Source organism: Nasonia vitripennis, chromosome 5 (genome assembly GCF_009193385.2).
Source record: "Nasonia vitripennis strain AsymCx chromosome 5, Nvit_psr_1.1, whole genome shotgun sequence".
NCBI classification, from domain to species: domain Eukaryota; kingdom Metazoa; phylum Arthropoda; class Insecta; order Hymenoptera; family Pteromalidae; genus Nasonia; species Nasonia vitripennis.
In genome coordinates, this window is record NC_045761.1 from 16742757 (window position 1) to 16762228 (window position 19472).

Consider the following 19472-nt stretch of genomic DNA (forward strand, 5'->3'; position numbering starts at 1 on the left):
GTTGCAGTACTCGTCTGTGGCTCGTAAACGCCCTCGCCTTAGGTTCAGGCTAACTTGCCTTCACTCGTACTGCAAACTCCACACTTTACGCTCTTAGTACACAATATACTATTCTTATAATAAATAATCCCTATATAAAAAAGTCACGACCAGATGTATTGAAACTAAAATAAGACTTTTGTGATTGGCTCATATAATGTGCATACATCTATGTCAGGAAGTCTAAATGTCTTGTAGGTTATAGCGTTCAACGCGCACTGTTAAAACTTTAGTAAAGAGAAAATTATGATAAACCATGATATAGTTGTACTCCGTAATGCAATCATCTCTTATTTACCAAAGTTTGAGGATTATTTGTCAATATCTGGCAGAATAAAATTTGTATTATATGATTTTGAGACATTATTCAAACCTTATTCACTTAGATATTAACGTATAAACTTTTAACTTTGTAATATAATGATGGTGATTATTATTTGTTACTCCTACAAAAACCCTTTCTAAAAAGTAAAATATTGGTGAGTAGAAGTTTCTTCACAAAGGAACAGAAGTGCCAAAAACAAACATTTGAAGTTAAGTAAAATTGATGTAAAGTAATTGTTTTTCATATTTTTTAGATATATGCGTGCAGGTACATATATTATTTTACAAAATAAAATATTTTTTACTGCAATTCTCAGTTGATACAATAGTTTAGATTCATGAGTAAAATTTTAAATATTAAAATCTTGAGCCGTAATTTCCAATGTAATTATTTATATAGCTTCTGAACTATGCATACATTTTTTAAAGTAATTGATCAATTTAGTCTGTTGCAATGCCGCTACTCTAAGCGGGTCTTGAGCGTTGTCGTCCAGATTGGACGGGTGGGTGCCTATCACCAAGGGGGATAAGACAGACTGCAACAACTATAGGGGTATCTCACTTTTAGCAACGTGTTACAAAGTTCTGTCAAACGTAATACAAGCTAAACTCACTCCATTCGCGGAAGATATAGTAGGAGATTATCAGTGCGGATTTCGGCGCAACAGATCGACGAGCGGTCAAATGTTTACCATAAGACAGTTGTTAGAGAAAAAGTGGGAAATTTGCGAAACCATACACCAACTATATATAGATTTTAAAAAAGCGTACGATTCTATTAAACGAAGCAAAATTTATCAAATTCTAGTACTTCTTGGTGTACCAAAAAAACTCGTGAGATTGATTCAAATATATCTGAACGGAAGCACGGGAAAGGTCCGAGTAGGCGGTAATGTATCAGAACCCTTCACGATACGCGATGGTTTAAAACAAGGGGATGGGCTCTCTACGGTGCTGTTCAAATTAACGTTATAGTATGTCGTTAGAAAAATGCAGGTTAGCCAGCTGGGCGCAACGCTTAATGGAACAACGCAGATACTAGGCTACGCAGATGATTTGGATATACTGGGGGATTGTAGGGAAACGGTAGCAAGAAACGCGGAAATCCTCATAAAAGCTGCTGAGTTGAAAAACAAAGTACATGATCGTGGATAAACTAGGCATCTGCAGAGGGGAGTGAGATCTCAGAGTTGGGAATAAACAAGAGACTCCATTCGGGTAATGCTTGCTTCTACGCCGTGAGTAATTTACTTAAGTCAAGGCTGTTGTCTAAAAACGTTAAAATAAGAATATACAGGCCGAAGAAAGATGAGGAAACCGGGGAATGGAGGAGACTACACAATGATGAGTTACACAATCTGTACGCATCACCAAATATTAACAGAATAATAAAATCACGCAGATTGAGATGAGCAGGGCACGTAGCGAGAATAGGAGACGACTGTACGGCAGCACGTGTCATGAAGGGCAGGTCGATGGTAACGCGACCTCTAGGTAGACCTAGACGCAGATGGGAGGACAACGTAAAAGTGGATCTAGTAGAAATAGGACGGGTGGGTGTCTATCGGAGAGGTGCATCTTGGGTGGGATTGACACAAGACAGGGCAGCGTGGAAGGCTTGCGTAGATGAGGCAATGAACTTTTGAGTTCCAAATGCCATTAAAAAAAATTGATCAATTTAGTTTACAAAGTTTGTGGATGCTCTCACGAATCGAACGCAAATAACAATATTATGATCCATCTTATAGCTCAAAAAAATCGTTAGTTCATTGCTTTATTTCCTCGATTATTCAAATTTTCGCGCCCTCAATGGCCGCAAGCCATATGACCGAACAACGGGAGAGGATGAAGACCATCTCAATGTGAAAAGAAATATACTGGACCCCGATGCCGACTGCTGAACCGTCAAGACCGATCTGATAGCGCTCCAATCAAGAACCTTTGAAACTGAACGGCCCCACCTCGTTCGTCTACGTTCGCCAGATCAACAGCAAGGATCAAAGTCGCTCACTGACGCCTCCTTAAACCCTAGAAAAAAAGGTAAAGGAATTATTCCAGGTATTTGTGTTGATATTTGGATTTAAATACTTGATTTTGTTTCGCTTTTCGCAATTTTTGCAACCTTAACTTTCTAACATTCTAAGCTCGTATAAGTCAAAAACCGGAACCACTCGGAAGCCAGAATAGAGATTAATACCAATTCACAGATAATTTCCACCGCTTACTCAGTCCGAATTAAATACGTCAAACCCGCTGCAAGTCAAACAGGCAGATTCATGGACACCCATGAAAATCACACCTCCAATTCCCTCAACAACAATAGACTTCTATAATTCCTATCCAATAGATACAACTCCTTCACACTACAACTCCTTCACACGTTTATTGTACACATCGAATCTGCAAGCGCCGAAAAGCCAAGTATCGGCAATATTGACCCGCTGAAACTAGGAAAAATTCTTCTAAAAACCAAAATCGATTTTGATAATGTGAGAAAAATAGGCCTGAAGAAGATGAAATTGACATTTGATTTATTAGAAAAAGCTAAATACTTAATCGTTAAACCTTCTAGCCATCCCGAAGGCTGGGTGCCTTATATCCAAAAATTCAAAGTAAACAAAATAGGACAAGTACACGTTCTCGGCCCGGTGTATACTATAGCCAAGCTCAAACTAGCGATTGAAGAAAAGTACGAAGATCTGAAAATTGAAAGAATCTATAGAATAAATATGATAAAAATGTTACAAAAAGCCATGGTCGAACGGTGCTGAAGATGTTTATATTTAATTTTTAGGAGAAATATGAATTACTTAAAAAAATTACTAAAAAGGACTGAAATCTCTAAAAACATTAACTTTTTATAAAGTAAAAGGTTAAGCGAGTTTGATATATCCCGCAACGAAATAATAGATAAAAAAGAACTGAGATCAATCAACCAAAGTCAAGTTTATTATATTTAATCGTAATGAAGCCAGGAACAACTCAAGATAATTACTACGTAACTGCTCGTTCCATTGTACTTATGGTGTTTTACTTATGGTAAAACTTATTTACTTATTTACTTATGGTGCTGTTCTAATACATGAAGAGAAAATTTTAGTTGTTTACCAATAAACAAAATGAAACGATCATGGCAAGTTACGTAGTAAGTATCTTGAGAGTTGTTCCTAATTGATCATTATTTAACTTAACTTTAAGTTAAGTAAGCCCTTTATTGACCAAAAAAATGTTGTTGCTTCATTATGATTAAATATAATAAACTTGACTTTGGTTGATTGATCTCAGTTCTTTTTTATCTATTAATTCGTTGCGGGGTATATCAAACTTGCCTAACCTTTTACTTTTTTAAAAGTTAATTTTTTTTAGTAAATTTTACTTCTAATCTTCAACAATTTTTTTCTCAATTTATATGGACTTCAGAAAAAATGTCCTAAGAATAAAAACGTCCTAAAATTGATTCAAGAATACCCTTAAAATTTTTCAGAATCGTATAAGAAAATTTTTGATTTTCGGAAAATGGAAAACTGAAATTTTTTAAAAATTTTTTAAACATTCTAAAAAATTTTAAGGGCAGTCTTTGACTGATATCAAGTCTTTTTCGTTCTTACAAAATTTTTCTGCAGGTCCATAGTTATTGAGAATAAAATTGCTGAAGTGTTATATTTTTCGATAGAGTGTGAAGTACTTTTTCTGGAAATTTAAAAATTTTCTTTAAAGTTCTGAAAAAATTTGAGGGTGTTCTTTGATCAATTTTAGGATGTTTTTATTCTTAGGAAATTTTTCTTAGGAAGTCCATATAAATTGGGAAATAAATTACTGAAGATTAAAAGTAAAATTTATTGTTTTGAACGCTATTTTGTATAAATAAAAATTTGTTTATTAATCTTAAGCCAATAATTTTAGTTTAGGGTCCATGGACGCGTTTTAAATCGGTATTAAGTATGTAGAAAAATGCATAAGCAAAAAAAAATTTCTTAACAAAATTAAAAAAAAAGTGTTTTTTTTAATTAGCAATTTTCACATAAAAAAACTCATTATTTTAGGGATTTCTAATCATCACTATTCGAAAGAGCGACCTTTAAAACATGGGATACAGTGGTTCAAACATTTTTTTTTCGAGCAAATTCATTGTACCGTGAATCTCTGAACTTTGGTGTCGAAAAGTGTCCGTTCAAGCGCTAATGGGTTGATGTCTATAATTTGACGGTATATTAATGAAACTGCTTTGATAAGATAAAAGTAAGCGCAAGTGAAAGACCGGAAAGCACGCGTCAGATTACAGCAAGAGCACGCGGAGATGAGTCTGCTTTTTTTCTACAAAGTCATAAGTGCAGATGATAAAGCCGAGGTAATAGCGTGCATTTGTTTTGTATGAGTATCAAGCTGATTAGTTGTGGCGACAGCTCGCAGAGACGAGTTTGCATGGGTTTTCCAGAGGCGAGCGTTCGCGGCAACAACTCGTCAAGGCCAGTATACTTTTGTTCCGTCGACGACAAATCCCGCCGATTTCCCCTTGAGGGCGGTGGTGAACGTGTTTATTCGTCCTGAATTGTAGGTGCAGTTTAACTTCTATCAGTGCACGCACATCATGTCTGACGATAGTGATTTGGACGACGGTTTGAGGGATTTCACTGCCGATTCCAGGAAACGTTACAAAGAATGGGAGAAGGAAAGTCAAAGTCAGACTTCTCAGTCTCAATAAAAATTGTCAGATGCAGAAATAAGTAGGAAATTATGTTTTTCTCAGCTGTTAAAAATGATGTACTTCAAATTTCCGGCCGCACATTTATTGCTTTCTCTTTTATTGCGCGCCGAGGGTTTGGGTCCTACGCAGGGCTATAAACCTATCGCCCCGCCGCCGACGCGGTGGCCAACCCGACGACGACGCTGTCAAAGTTCGAAGGGCCTGGGGTAGGGATAATCCTTACCACATTTCGGAATATCTGACAGCTTCTGCGACATGCGCTGGACAGTCAGTCGAGCGACAGCCCTTGCAAGAGTAACTGCGCTTACTTGGTTGTCGGCTCTAGTTTCCCTAATTGTATTCACTTGAGTTATAATTAATAAATATTCTATCCTTATTTTTCTGCTAAACCGAATTGCATTTATTTTGCTTAAAGCTTAAGTATATAAATTCGATAGGTTATGGGCCCAGAACGCTTCCACTGCGAGATATAATAAATTATAACAAGCCACGCTGGCCAGGTGAACTTCAGTGTTTGAGTTTTGTGTTTAGTGCAAGTGACTTCTCTGATCATTCTCGATGTCTGACATAGATTTTAGATATCACTAAGCTTGATGGCAAGAATTTCACTATATGGAAATTCGGAACAGTGATAGCGCTAAGAGCAAAACAGCTGTACGGTTTCGTGGACGGCTCAGAAAAGAAGTCCGCTGCGGATAAGACAGCAGAAGTAAAAGAATGGGAAAAACGCTCGAATCAAGCATTCATGCTGTTGCTTGATTCAGTCGAAAAAGCTCTACACTACAACATGATGAGTTGCTCCACGCCTGTAGAAATGTGGACGAAAATCCAGACTCTATACGGTGACTCAAGTATAGATGCGAAGCAAGACGCCTGGGAGATGTTCTATTCGTTTAGAATCAACGAACAAGAACCAGTAGCCAGGCAATTGGAACAGTTTCAGTGCATTATTCAGAAGCTAAATGACGCGAGTGACAAACCGTCTGATACGTGTGTGCTGAATAAATTACTGAGCAGTTTGCCTGCAAAGTTTTCATATTTTCGCGTCGCGTGGGAGTGCACTCCCGAGGCCGAACGAAAAACTGAAAATCTGATTTCTCGGTTAATCAGAGAAGACAAGCGCCTTTCTGAAGATGAAGTGTCGACGCTTGCGCTTCACGTGCAAAAATCTTCAATAAAAGGCACACGCAAGAAGAACTCGAAAAAGGACATCGAGGAATTAAAGAAGCGAACGCGATGTGGAATCTGCAAAGAGAAAGGTCACTGGGCGCGCGAATGTCCGAAGAAAGCAGCCGACAATGAATCGTCTAAAAACGCAGTGAAATCATCGGTGTTAATATGCGATATTGTTGAAACATACAAGTGCACGAGTGATACGAATACGGATTTATGGATTGCTGATACTGGCGCCGGAATGCACATGAGTTTCTGCAAGGACTACTTCACATCTATGCAGCCGAATACGAATGGCCACATGGTGAGAGTAGCTGATGATCGAATCATCAGAGCGAGCGGCATCGGTATAATCACGATCCAAGAGACGATTGAGGGAATTACATATGAACGTGAAGTACATGATGTACTCTACGTCCTTGAATTGAAATGTAACCTTTTATCGATTGGATCCGTAAAAAAGAGAGGCTACTCTTTCCACTCCTTCGAAGATAGATGCGAGATTCGAGAAAAGAACGGCAAGCTAGCCCTGCGAGGGGTCCCACATGGACCGCTGTTCAAAATGCTGTTCAAAGTTAAAGTGCTTGCGGATTGCAATGCGGCTCAAGCTGGAGACAGCAATAAAATTAAGCTCTGGCACGAGCGGATGGGTCACGTAAATGTGCGCGTTGTGAAGCACACGTGCGAACAGCTCGGAATCGACGGAGTCGCGGGTGAAGATTTTTTCTGTGAAGGATGCGTTCTGGGCAAGCAGTCCCGAAAGCCTCACCCGAGCGTCGGATTAGAGAGCAATTACGGCCCTGGAGAAAAAATCCACACAGATGTTTGCGGGCCTGTAAACATAAGAACGCCGAGCGGCACACGATTTTTTCTGGTCCTGAAAGATGAGAGCACGGGATTCAGGAAAGTATATTTTATAGCCCACAAATCTGAAGTCATAAACAGATTCAAGGAGTTTGAAGCGTTCGTGCGTACCCAGATAGGGACACAAATAAAGGTCCTGCGCTCGGACAACGGGACGGAGTATACCTGCAGTCAGTTCCAAACGTTCTTAAAGGAGCGAGGGATTATCCATGAATTGTCGTCGCCGTACATTCATGAACAGAACGGACGTGCCGAACGCGAAATTCGCACCCTTGTAGAAAGTGCGCGCTCGATGCTTCATGCTAAGAAGGTCGATAAAAAATTATGGTCTGAAGCAGTAAACACCGCGTGTTACATTCTGAATCGAACCATCAAGCCAGGAGACACGACCACTCCGTTCGAGAAATGGTTTAGACGGAAGCCCACCATAAAGCACTTAAAAATTGTCGGAGCTCAAGCTTACCTGAACGTGCCAAAGGAAAAGCGGCACAAGTTCGACCCGAAAAGCAAGCCAGTAATCCTCGTCGGTTATGACGGCGAGTCGACCAACTACAGACTGTGGAACAGTGCATCGCAAAAAATTCAGATGAGCAGTGATGTAACGTTTAATGAAAACGCCATGCCGAGCACTAATACCAGTGCCGAACCTACAACGTTCGCAATTGAATTTGATCCGGAAGAAAGAGATGAGCGAGAGGCTCCGATCGAGCAGCAGGAGCTACAGCTGGAAGAGCAGATTGAGGATCAATGAGAAGAGGCTAACCAATATGAACCTGCACCCGCTGCTGAAAATGTTGAACAGGTACAAAATGGTGTAAACGCTCACGCTGGTCGACAATTACGCGACAGAAACCGATTGCGATCACCTGATCGATACGACATTTCTATTGCATATTTAGTTGATGCCGTACCGATGAGTTATCATGAGGCTGTAGTGAATGATAACGCCAAAAATTGGAAAAATGCCATGGATGAGGAAGTGCAAGCCCTCACAGAAAATCACACGTGGACTTTATGTGATTTACCTAAAGGCAAACAAGCAATCGAATGCAGATGGATTTTTGCAATGAAACGAGATGCTGCAGGGAATCTGAAAAGATATAAAGCCAGACTAGTGGTCAAAGGATTTCGACAACGATCTGGAATAGATTTCTTCGAAACTTTCGCACCGGTTGTACGCTACGAGTCAATCAGAATCCTACTAGCAATAGAAGTTAAAGAAAATTATGAGATTATGAAGTTCGATGTCAAAACGGCGTTTTTGTACGGAGAACTTCAAGAAGAAGTTTATCTGGATCAGCCACCGGGATACACAGACGAGAATCAACCGAACGCAGTCTTGAAGCTACACCGCAGTCTATATGGATTGAAGCAGTCACCGAGATGCTGGAACGAGAAATTCACGAGGTTTCTAAAGGAGTTTAACCTCGTGAACATCGCCAGTGACAAGTGCGTGTTTAGTGGTGAAGTGCAAAAATATAAAGTATATTTGGCTGTGTATGTAGATGATGGTTTGATTATGAGTGAGAGTATGAATGCAATAGAGAGTGTATTAGAATACTGTAGACCATGCCGAAGAATTTCTAGGTTTCGAAATTAAGCACAACCGCGAGAAGCGATTGCTAAAGATCAGCCAGCTCGGATATATTAAAAAGATTTTGGAAAATTTTAATATGCATGATGCGAATGTCTTGGGTGTATCCGCAGAGCCAGCCTTATCTTTAAAAAAGCAAACGAACGCACCTAATATGAAAATACCGTATCGAGAAGCAATAGGCTCATTACTTTTCGCCGCGCGAGTAAGTCGTCCTGGTATAGAGTATGCCGTAAACTATGCAAGCCAATTCTTAAGCTGCTACGATTAAAGCCATTGGCAAGCGGTAAAGAAAATAATGCGCTACTTAAATGGCACGCGTGATTATGGAATAATTTACGGAAACAGTGGGAGTTCGACTGACGCGATCGGATTTACAGATGCGGATGTTGCCGGGTGTATAGATACGCGAAAGTCCAGAAGCGGTTTTGCTTTTACCTTGAACGGTGCACCAATTTCGTGGTCTAGCAAATTGCAAAAGGTTGTTGCTGCGTCAACAGCCGAATCAGAGTATATTGCGTTATTTCACGGTGCAAAAGAAGCTGTCTGGTTACGCCGTATACTTAATGAACTGGATGTTAAATGTAAAATGATTACAATATTTGTCGACAATCGCGCAATATAAATATCGCGAGCAATACTAACGATCATCAACGCTCGAAGCATATCGACGTTAATTATCATTTTACTCGCGCTGTAGCTAATCGCGGTGAAGAAATTAAGTACGTGCCATGTAAAGAGCAACTGGCCGATATTTTTACGAAACCTCTCCCGAAACAACAATTTGTGTATTTGAGAGAAAAACTAAATGTAATTGGAAATTAAAAATAAGTGGGAGTGTTAAAAATGATGTACTTCGAATTTCCGGCCGCACAGTTATTGCTTTCTCTGTTATTGCGCGCCGAGGGTTTGGGTCCTACGCAGGGCTATAAACCTATCGCCCCGCCGCCGACGCGGTGGCCAGGATTCATCATGACAGACATCACTTACAGTTTAATTAATTTGAATTTTCTCGTTATTCTTATTAATGTTGTTGATGGCAATGGAGCAACGGAAATCGTTGCTGTTGGCGTTTAGAAAACCGAATCAAAAAACAATCTCAAATGCCTTTTTGAAGTTTTTAAAAAGAAACATAAAAGTGTTATTGGAAAAATGAAGTCATGCATGACTGATAAGGCTAGATCAATTCGAAAAGTGTGTGAAGAAGTTTTCCATGTTTTAATGTTAATTTGCGCATATCAAACTGCTGAAATTTTTAAAGACAAAATGATATGTGAAAATATGGAAATCAGTAAAATTGAAAGAGAAAATATCTTATCTATTTTGCAGAAAATGATATATGCTTCTGATGAAAAAGTTTATCTCGAATACTATGAAGAATTATTACAAACTAAAAAAACTGAAGTTATAACTTATTTTGATGACAATTGGCATGGTATTAGATATTAGTGGGTTCGGTGTTTTATGGTTTTTTATAACTTTTTGAATGATACTAATAATCGAACTGAGTCCATTAATAATAAGATCTCTTTTGGGCCTATGGGAAAGATCGGTTTGAAAAGGGAAAAGGAGCGACGCGGGGGCGAAGAAAAGAAAAGCGTGCGGAGAAAAGTTCAGTCTGAAAGAGAAGTCTGGTCGAGGAGTTCAGCCAAGGTGGCTGCTCCCAAGTAACTTCTAAGTTTTAAATTTCGTATTTTTCAAGCCGTGGTGGCTGAAGTGTTGTTAAGTATTTCAAAGGTTCTTAAAATATACTTTTATATCAAACATTCAACTGTTGGAGTTTCGAGTACTTATTTCTAAATCAAACAATATACAGTCACACAACCACTTATATCCTATAGTATTTTGGCCTGCTCAGTCAGTCAGTCAGTCAGTTTGACTCTATCAGGTCAGGATCAAGGTCATTTCAAGGTCAAATTGAGAAAAAGCTACTTAAACATAATAAAGTACCATACATATAAGTTTTAGGGGTCGCTGAATCCAAATCCGCGGTCAGTTTTACTCTATCAGGTCAGGATCGAGGTCATTTCAAGGTCAAATTGAGAAAAAGCTACTTAAACATAATAAAGTACCATACATTTAGGTTTTAGGGGTCGCTGAATCCAAATCCGCGGTCAGTTTGACTTTATCAGGTCAGGATCAAGGTCATTCCAAGGTCTAATTGAGAAAGAACTATTTAGGCGAAAAAATTCTATATATTTGTACGCTTTTGTACATTCTGTACATATCTGCTCAATTTCAAAAGAGACGTTAAAGCGGGGTAAACCACCATCCATGATTGTCATTTCACTGACCATACATGACAAGCAATTTCTGAATGGATATATATCTATTAATTTTATAAGATTCAACGTTTCTATTGAATAAAAAAATGTTACCATCGGCATTAGCGTTTTTGGTGCCGTAACGAGTTCTCTTTTCTTCAAATGATCTGTGCAAAGGTTTCCTTTTACGTTTTTTATCTTATCTTTGCGTATCTCTCTTAAGCATCCAACAAAAGTCTGCCATCATATTTTCATCCCACCTACCCTGATATCGAATTTCCATCACCTTTATGTCTTGGTGAAAGCGTTCACCCTGCTCTTCGCTAAATCTCCAAGATTTTCTGGAAATTTATCTAGATGGGAATGCAGGAAATGCAATTTTAAATTCATTTAACATCCCAATTTTTTAAAGTCCTTCACCATTTTAGCAACGATTTCTTTATACTGTGTATTTTAGTTGCCTTATCGTGTCTGATTTTTAAAATTTTACAAGTATAGAAATTAAAATAAAACCTTTCTCAAAAAGTAAAAGGTAGGCAAGTATAAACTGGTTTTTATTTACCATTAATGTTTTAGTTGATGATGATATAATTCATTCAAATAATTAATTATATAAGTGACGAACTATGGTAAAAAAATATATTATATCAAATAGTTAAATGACAATTACGTATTTGGAATAAATTTATCAAATTCTTCTTTAATACGATTTATAATTCCATTGTTTTCCTAACGTCATTGTTAATATACTGGCGGTATTCTACACTACTATGAAGATACTTGATAAACCCGTCGCCTTTATGATGAGATAAAAAGAATAATTTTTCATTTTTCAATATCTGTTTTATTATTGATGTTGTGTTTCACTAAATTTTAAAGATGTAATAAGTTTATTTGACAATGGTATTCATTTTTATCAATCCAAACAATTCACATTAGGAACTATGAACCGACGGGTTTATCAAGTATGCTCATAGTAGTGTAGAATACCGCCAGTAAATTAACAATAACGTTAGAAAAACAATGAAATTATAAATCGTATTAAAGAATAATTTGATACATTTATTCCAAATACGTAGTTGCCAATTAACTATTTGATATCATATATTTCTTTACCATATTTTGTCACTTATATAAATAATTATTTTAATGAATTATATCATCATCAAATAAAAAATTAATAGTAAATAAAAACCAGTTTATACTTGCCTACCTTTTACTTTTTGAGAAAGGTTTTATTTTAAAGATTTTACGAATTTTTATGGGTAATAATTATAATAAAAACTATCCTCTTGATAGATAAGTAGGTAAGCTATGGGGGTACGGGCACAGGCGGGCACGGGCGCAGGCGAGTACGGGCACAGGGGGGTACGAGCTCAGAGCGGTACGAGCCCACCCCAGCTCGATACTTGCACAGTAACCCAAGAGGTTATGTCCGCTCACCCAAGCGTTTGACTTACAAGCGAGAGCTCCCAACCAGATCCCCGCCGCTGACGTCGCGTACGTCACCTATCGGTGAATGCCCCAACCATCGCTCTCACCCGTGAGGTTCAGCCATCTAACATAACCTCTCCGTGCGTACATGTTTAAACAAGTTCAAATAAGTTTAAGTAAATCTTTTATCATCAATACATCCTCAGTCCAATTCATCAATACCCAATTCTGGTATTATTGATTTCTGTCCAAGTACCCAAGTCTTTAGTGCGCATGCGCTTTCTGCTGCACACACAGATTTCTCGCACAAACTATGGTTGTAGCATGTATAACTCTTCTTTCGCATATTTTTCAAAGACGGACATCCCATTTTACCAAGGTCAAAGACACGAGGTACTATCTTCTCCAACCATCTCTTTTTCTCTGGACCTTTGATAAGAATTGTGCGAGCTCCTCGTAGAAGATTGCGAAGGATATGCTCTAGATCCTCGTAAGGAATCTCACCATCATTCCAGGATATTCCTAGATAGTTGTGCTCCAACCATCGATTCTCGCATTTTCTCCATCTAGGTAGGATGCTCCAAGAGTACGGCGGTTGAAATAGCAATACTGATGGAGAAACATCTTCTTCGACAGCGATAATAGCCACTTCCTTGAAGATGAACTCGTTGCAGGTGTTCTTGAAGCCTTGGATGTCTACTACGTACTCCATGACGAAATGATTTCTAAAACGTAGCGCGTTCCCCTTTATACCACTCTCGAGAGCAGCGCCTTTTTTCTCATTTTTTGAATTATGAAGAGGCTTATAACCTGCACTACTAGGTGGTGAACCCATGATGTACAAATGAGCATGATGTAAGAGTTTTCTCGTATTTATAGGTGATGGGAGCCCCAACCATCGCTCCCATCCGTGAGGTTAATCCATCTAACCTAACCTCTCCGTGAAAATATTTTCAACCTATGCGTGTTCTCGAGTAAATTGGCTTCGTTGATTTAACAAAGGTACATCTACGAATGATTGTAGATACGAAGTACATCTACAATATATGCTGTTTTGAATAAATCGTTTTACGATTGTATTCTCTTAAGCCTATGCTTTTTAGAAACTGAATGTTTTGGACGACTGATGGTTCTTCGACATTTTTTGTCACGCTTGCTTTAAATGTAATCTGATTGTTATTACTTCTCCACGAAAGTTAACTAAATTTCCGTTTTCAAAACTTCGATAATCTTGTAGCCTGGTGGTACTACTGGGAAGAATTCGTGTATAGTATGCACTTTTTTTCCGTTTATGTAGGCACCAGTAGTAATGTTGCACTCAATTCGTAGAGCGTTGACCTTGAGTATGGATACAGGTAGATCAGAGCTATGAGAGACGTTTGATGAAAGAAGTCGTTGTGTGAAGCCTAGCAATTGGCCTATTGAATCTTTTGGACGAAAATCAATTGTATAACTGCACTCTATTACACTACGAAGAGTGTTGTTGTTTGGTTTGAGACTGATAAGTATGTCTCTTGTAGCCAATGCTTCTCGAAGATAAGTGTCTATGTCTTCGATCTCGTAACTTCCAATAGGTAGGGAGATTACTTCATTATCAACGTAAAACTTGTTGTTATCTATGTCAATATTCGGAATCGAATTAAAGGTTAAAAGTTCAACCAATCCAAGAACGTAGTCCTTATGCGTTGAGAGTTCAATCGGTGGGAAGAATTGAGCGTCAAGTGCAGAAGATGTGTCTGAAAGACTCAATGTCAATGTATCACTCATGATAGTTAAAATGATAATGTAGCGATAATCATTTCTCTACTTCTTTATATAGCCTGGAGCTTAAGAAATCAAGACAAAGATGACCGTAATTGAATGTATCATAGTCCTGATATCGTTCAGCGTTGTACTTTATTGGATCAACTTTATTCGATTAAAATACAACATAAAAAAGTAGTAGTTGAAGAACTTCACAAACCAGCTCGACGAAATTATCCTCGTCGCAGTTTTGATGTTCGAGGATTAGATGAAACTTGGCAAGCTGATTTAGTGGAGATGCAACCTTATGCTAAAGAACATAGTAGTTTCAGATATATGTTAACAGTCATTGATGTATTTTCCAAGTTCGCATGGACTGTTCCTGTAAAGAAAAAGACCGGAGAAGAAGTTGCAACAGCAATGAAGTCAATACTTCGTCAAGGTCGAGTACCTAAAAATCTACATACTGATAGAGGCAAAGAGTTTTACAATACCAACTACCAAAATCTCATGAAGCTATATAATATCAAGCTGTACTCAACGTATAGTAATTTAAAAGCTTCGATATGTGAACGTTTCAATCGCACACTCAAGACTAAGATGTGGATTCAATTTAGTTTGCAAGGTAACTATAAATGGTTGAATATTCTACCTGATTTGATTGCAAAGTACAACGATACCAAGCATCGAACTATTGGAATGAAGCCTAATGAGGTGTCTACTCAATCTCAGATTCTCAAAAAATTTACACATGAGCCTAGATCGATGAAGAAGCCTAAGTTTACGATTGGTGATAAGGTACGTTTGAACAAAGTGAAGCATGTTTTCGAGAAAGGCTATACACCTAACTGGTCAACTGAGATTTTCACTATTATTCGAGTTGTTGCAACGAATCCAGTTACGTATCATCTTAAAGACTATCAAGATAATTCAATCACAGGCGGATTCTACAAACAAGAGCTCTTGAAGGCGAAGTATTCAGATGTTTATCTTGTAGAGAAAGTCTTGAAGAAGCGTGGAAAACAAGTATACGTTAAATGGTTAGGGTTTGATAGTTCGCATAATAGTTGGATTGATAAGACAGAAATTTAATTTTTTTTTTTGGAAGTGGTGAGAGCCCCTCCTTCGCTCTCACCTGTGAGATACAACCATAGTAAACTATCTCTCCATTAACTTCCTTTATTTATTCAAACAATAATTTACAATGGTTTAGACAATACAAAATTCAATGTTATTTTCGCCTTTTGAGATCAGGAACAGCTTCATCTCCTTGGCTTGACTAGACATACTCTCAAAGGTCTCTTTGTCCTTCTCCAATGCAGCTGATACACGAGACGGGAGGAATACCTGACAATCATCGTCTAGAGTAGCCACAATTCTCAATCCATATCTGGTCTTGACTGGACGTAGGGATGTCACCATGTGCTTCTGTCCGGCCTGTAGCTCAGACATCTTCTTCGTGCGAAGGAATCCTCCGCTGGCAATCTTGTTGATAGCGTCCATCTTTGAGATCTTTGCTCTTTAGCTCGTTGATCGAGAATGATTTCGAGAGCGTCAGGCTTTCTTAAGTATATGGCTCCTCACCACTACCAGCGGTGACGGCGGCTCACATACCTGATTGGTTGTCAGAGAGTCTGCGTAGTACACTCTGAAACAAAAAGTTTTTGATTAATTTCATGACTTGTTATTTATAAACATTATAACTAACCTAATTTAATCTCGCTCTCTTGGCAGAAGGCTCATCTTCCTCGATAAGCTGATATCCATCGACTTCTTCTTGAGAATGAATAGATTCACAGATACGTCGTTCTGCTTCTCGAACTTGGATATTTGCTTCACAGACACTGAGAATTCAATGTCTTTGAAGTTCAACTCATTCGTATAAGCTTGATACTTTCAAACTCGCTGCGCATTTTTTGTAGCAGGATGTAAAGCTGAGAGAATAGCCCATTTAAAGCATTCGTTATCTTGATTTTGTACGTTGACACAAGCTTGTTTTCTTTGTATAGACTTTGGCAACTCAATGTAGGAAGCAGCTTTCATGGGACTAAATTTTTTCATATTCACCGTTAAGTTGAGAATGCTTCTTAAAGTCCATCCAGAGTCTCGTTCCTGGAACTCTTCTATGTCACGTTCAATCGGCTGCTTGACGTTAGCTGTAAACCAATCTTTTAAGTCACTAATCGCGTAGATCGAAGCACACTTTGTATTGAAGTATTTCACTTCCACGATTTCTTCATTGTCTTTAACAATCAAGTACTCTGCAGCAAAAACAGTGTCAACTTTCAAGGACTTATGCACGAGTAAAGTGCCTCTTCAATTTTCAACACAAATAGAGTACACGCGTCTTCCATGAATGAGGTTATGTCTAGATGTTTCACGTTAGTAATGACACTGGTTTTGAGGTTATTCTTGAACGCTGACTTGGTATCGTTCCATGTTACACTAGGTCTAACTTCTTCAAGTCCACCACCAATTTTCTGCACACAATCGTTGAGGAATCGTCGAATGCTGTGAAGTTGACCACATGAAGTATGACAAGTCTTTTTCTTATCAATTTCTAAGGTTGGCGACTCTATCATTTCACTCACTTTAGCAATAGCTCCAGAGGTTAAGTTAAGCCATCTTTGCAAGTAACTAGCGTACGCGACCCCGTCACGAGTGTACTTTACACATCCACATAGCATTTTCATAGTGTTCACGAAATAGTTTGTTTGATCCATCTTGACTGGATTCATCAATCACTGTTTTCACTAAGTCTATCACTTTCAGCGATTCGGCGTCCTTCAGCAAGTCAATGTTGCACTTTTTCACTACACTTTCGTAGTCCAGCAGCGTCGTTGACCACTTTTTTAATAATACTTTTCACTGGTGTTCACACCATGAGACGATGAATAATAATTATTTTTCAAAGCATCAACGCTTACTTAAGTAGGAGTTCCCCACCACAAAGTATTAGGATGGCAGGAAAACTCATTGGTTCGTGGAGGGGGAAGTGGTGGCTCTGATTGGTTGGGAGGTGAGTGAAGGGGGAGCGGTGGCTCTGATTCGTTCGGCGCTGCTCTCGAGAGTGGTATAAAGGGGAACGCGCTACGTTTTAGAAATCATTTCGTCATGGAGTACGTAGTAGACATCCAAGGCTTCAAGAACACCTGCAACGAGTTCATCTTCAAGGAAGTGGCTATTATCGCTGTCGAAGAAGATGTTTCTCCATCAGTATTGCTATTTCAACCGCCGTACTCTTGGAGCATCCTACCTAGATGGAGAAAATGCGAGAATCGATGGTTGGAGCACAACTATCTAGGAATATGCTGGAATGATGGTGAGATTCCTTACGAGGATCTAGAGCATAACCTTCGCAATCTTCTACGAGGAGCTCGCACAATTCTTATCAAAGGTCCAGAGAAAAAGAGATGGTTGGAGAAGATAGTACCTCGTGTCTTTGACCTTGGTAAAATGGGATGTCCGTCTTTGAAAAATATGCGAAAGAAGAGTTATACATGCTACAACCATAGTTTGTGCGAGAAATCTGTGTGTGCAGCAGAAAGCGCATGCGCACTAAAGACTTGGGTACTTGGACAGAAATCAATAATACCAGAATTGGGTATTGATGAATTGGACTGAGGATGTATTGATGATAAAAGATTTACTTAAACTTATTTGAACTTGTTTAAACATGTACGCACGGAGAGGTTATGTTAGATGGCTGAACCTCACGGGTGAGAGCGATGGTTGGGGCTCTCACCGATAGGTGACGTACGCGACGTCAGCGTCGGGGATCTGCTTGGGGGCTCTCACTAATAGATGGCGCGCTACGCCGGGGATCTGACAGCCTCGTGTCAAACGGTTTGCGGACATAACCTCTTGGATTACTGTGCCAGTATCGAGCTGGGGTGGGCTCGTAACGGCATGGGCTCGTACCGCTCTGGGCTCGTACCCCCCTGTGCCCATACCCGCCTGCGCCCGTGCCCGCCTGTGCCCGTACCCCCATAGCTTACCTACTTAGATATATTACATTATAACTCACTAACTTAAGAGAGAATCATCAAACTGTTGTTAAAATAGTGCGTATTAGTTTTAGTTCAAAAGCAAGCGTCAAATGAGATCTGTAAAATGGATGGATGTACACGCTAGAATCTATCTCCACAGCAAGACCTACAACCAGTATCTACACATACCTCATAAACTACGGAGTAATAAGTGACCCCCGAAACCCCCAAGTAACGGATTCGACTTATAATGTTACAAATTCCCCTGAAACTCTTGAAGATGACGTTCATACTGTCCACCCTGGGAACCAGGTACCTTGTTGGCTGATGCCTTCGCGTTATTTGTGTTCAGCGACCCCGAAAACCCCTGAGTAGCAAAGCTGGACTCATTTTAATAAATACTATGCACCGAATGCGTCTTTTTATTATATATACATTTTATTTCAAATTCGATTTGATTTTTTGCGCCACGGAATTTTCGAGAAAAACGGGTTGGGAGAAGAAAAAAAATTGAAAAGAAGCACCTAATTTTGGTCAGCTGTAGGATGATAACGGATCGTTCATTTTTTACGAAAATTTTTTAAAATAGAAGTACTTTTAATATCTTTGAAAGTAACATTGATTCGCCTGATAAAACAACGTATTTTAATAAGATATAATTTTTGAATATTTTGTAGAGGTTAGGAAACTCCATTTCAAAGAATATAAGGTTGTGGTGCGCCTGACAGCGCGTATAGTACTTTAGTACTTATACTTGCCATCGGGGGCGCTACTACGCCCCTTGATTGTAGAATTTTTTTCAAGTTTTTCCCTGCTCAAGGCGTAAGTTGCTTACAAGCAGATACTAGGCGCTTCAGGTACGCTGGCGCTTAAGTTGCGCATCGGCTAGTGACTGGGCATAGGCCGCGCATGACCTTATAAAGGCTACACGTCATTTACCAATATTAAGGTTTAAATGGCTTATGAGACAGGTATAACATACAGGCACACACACATATATATATATATAACCGGACCATCAGTGCACCGAAAATTTGGGTTAACCTAACAAGACGTTTGAGGTCTCAAAATGATCGTCAAATGGTCAAGGGCTTTTGAAAAAATTCTGGCCTTTTCAAAAATCCAATGTGGCGCATAAAATATGGAGCCTGAAACGCACGTTTTCATAGCACATTCAACAAAAACAATAGTAAAAATGTTCTAATTTGTGAAATATCCCACCAAAAAGCATGTACAACTCATGATAGGGCATATTATTGACAACGCACAGGAGACCTTAAACGTCTTGTTAGGTTAACCCAAATTTTGGGTGCACTGATGGTCCGGTTGACGTGAAACGTCCC

General features: G+C 39.0%; 1 protein-coding gene across 3 annotated transcripts in view; it reads left to right on the forward strand.

The window, feature by feature from the left end:
• LOC100117667 (sodium-independent sulfate anion transporter) overlaps positions 1-19472 on the forward strand; it is a 38607-nt gene that overhangs the window by 8751 nt on the left and 10384 nt on the right. The gene's annotated exons all lie outside the window — the stretch shown is intronic.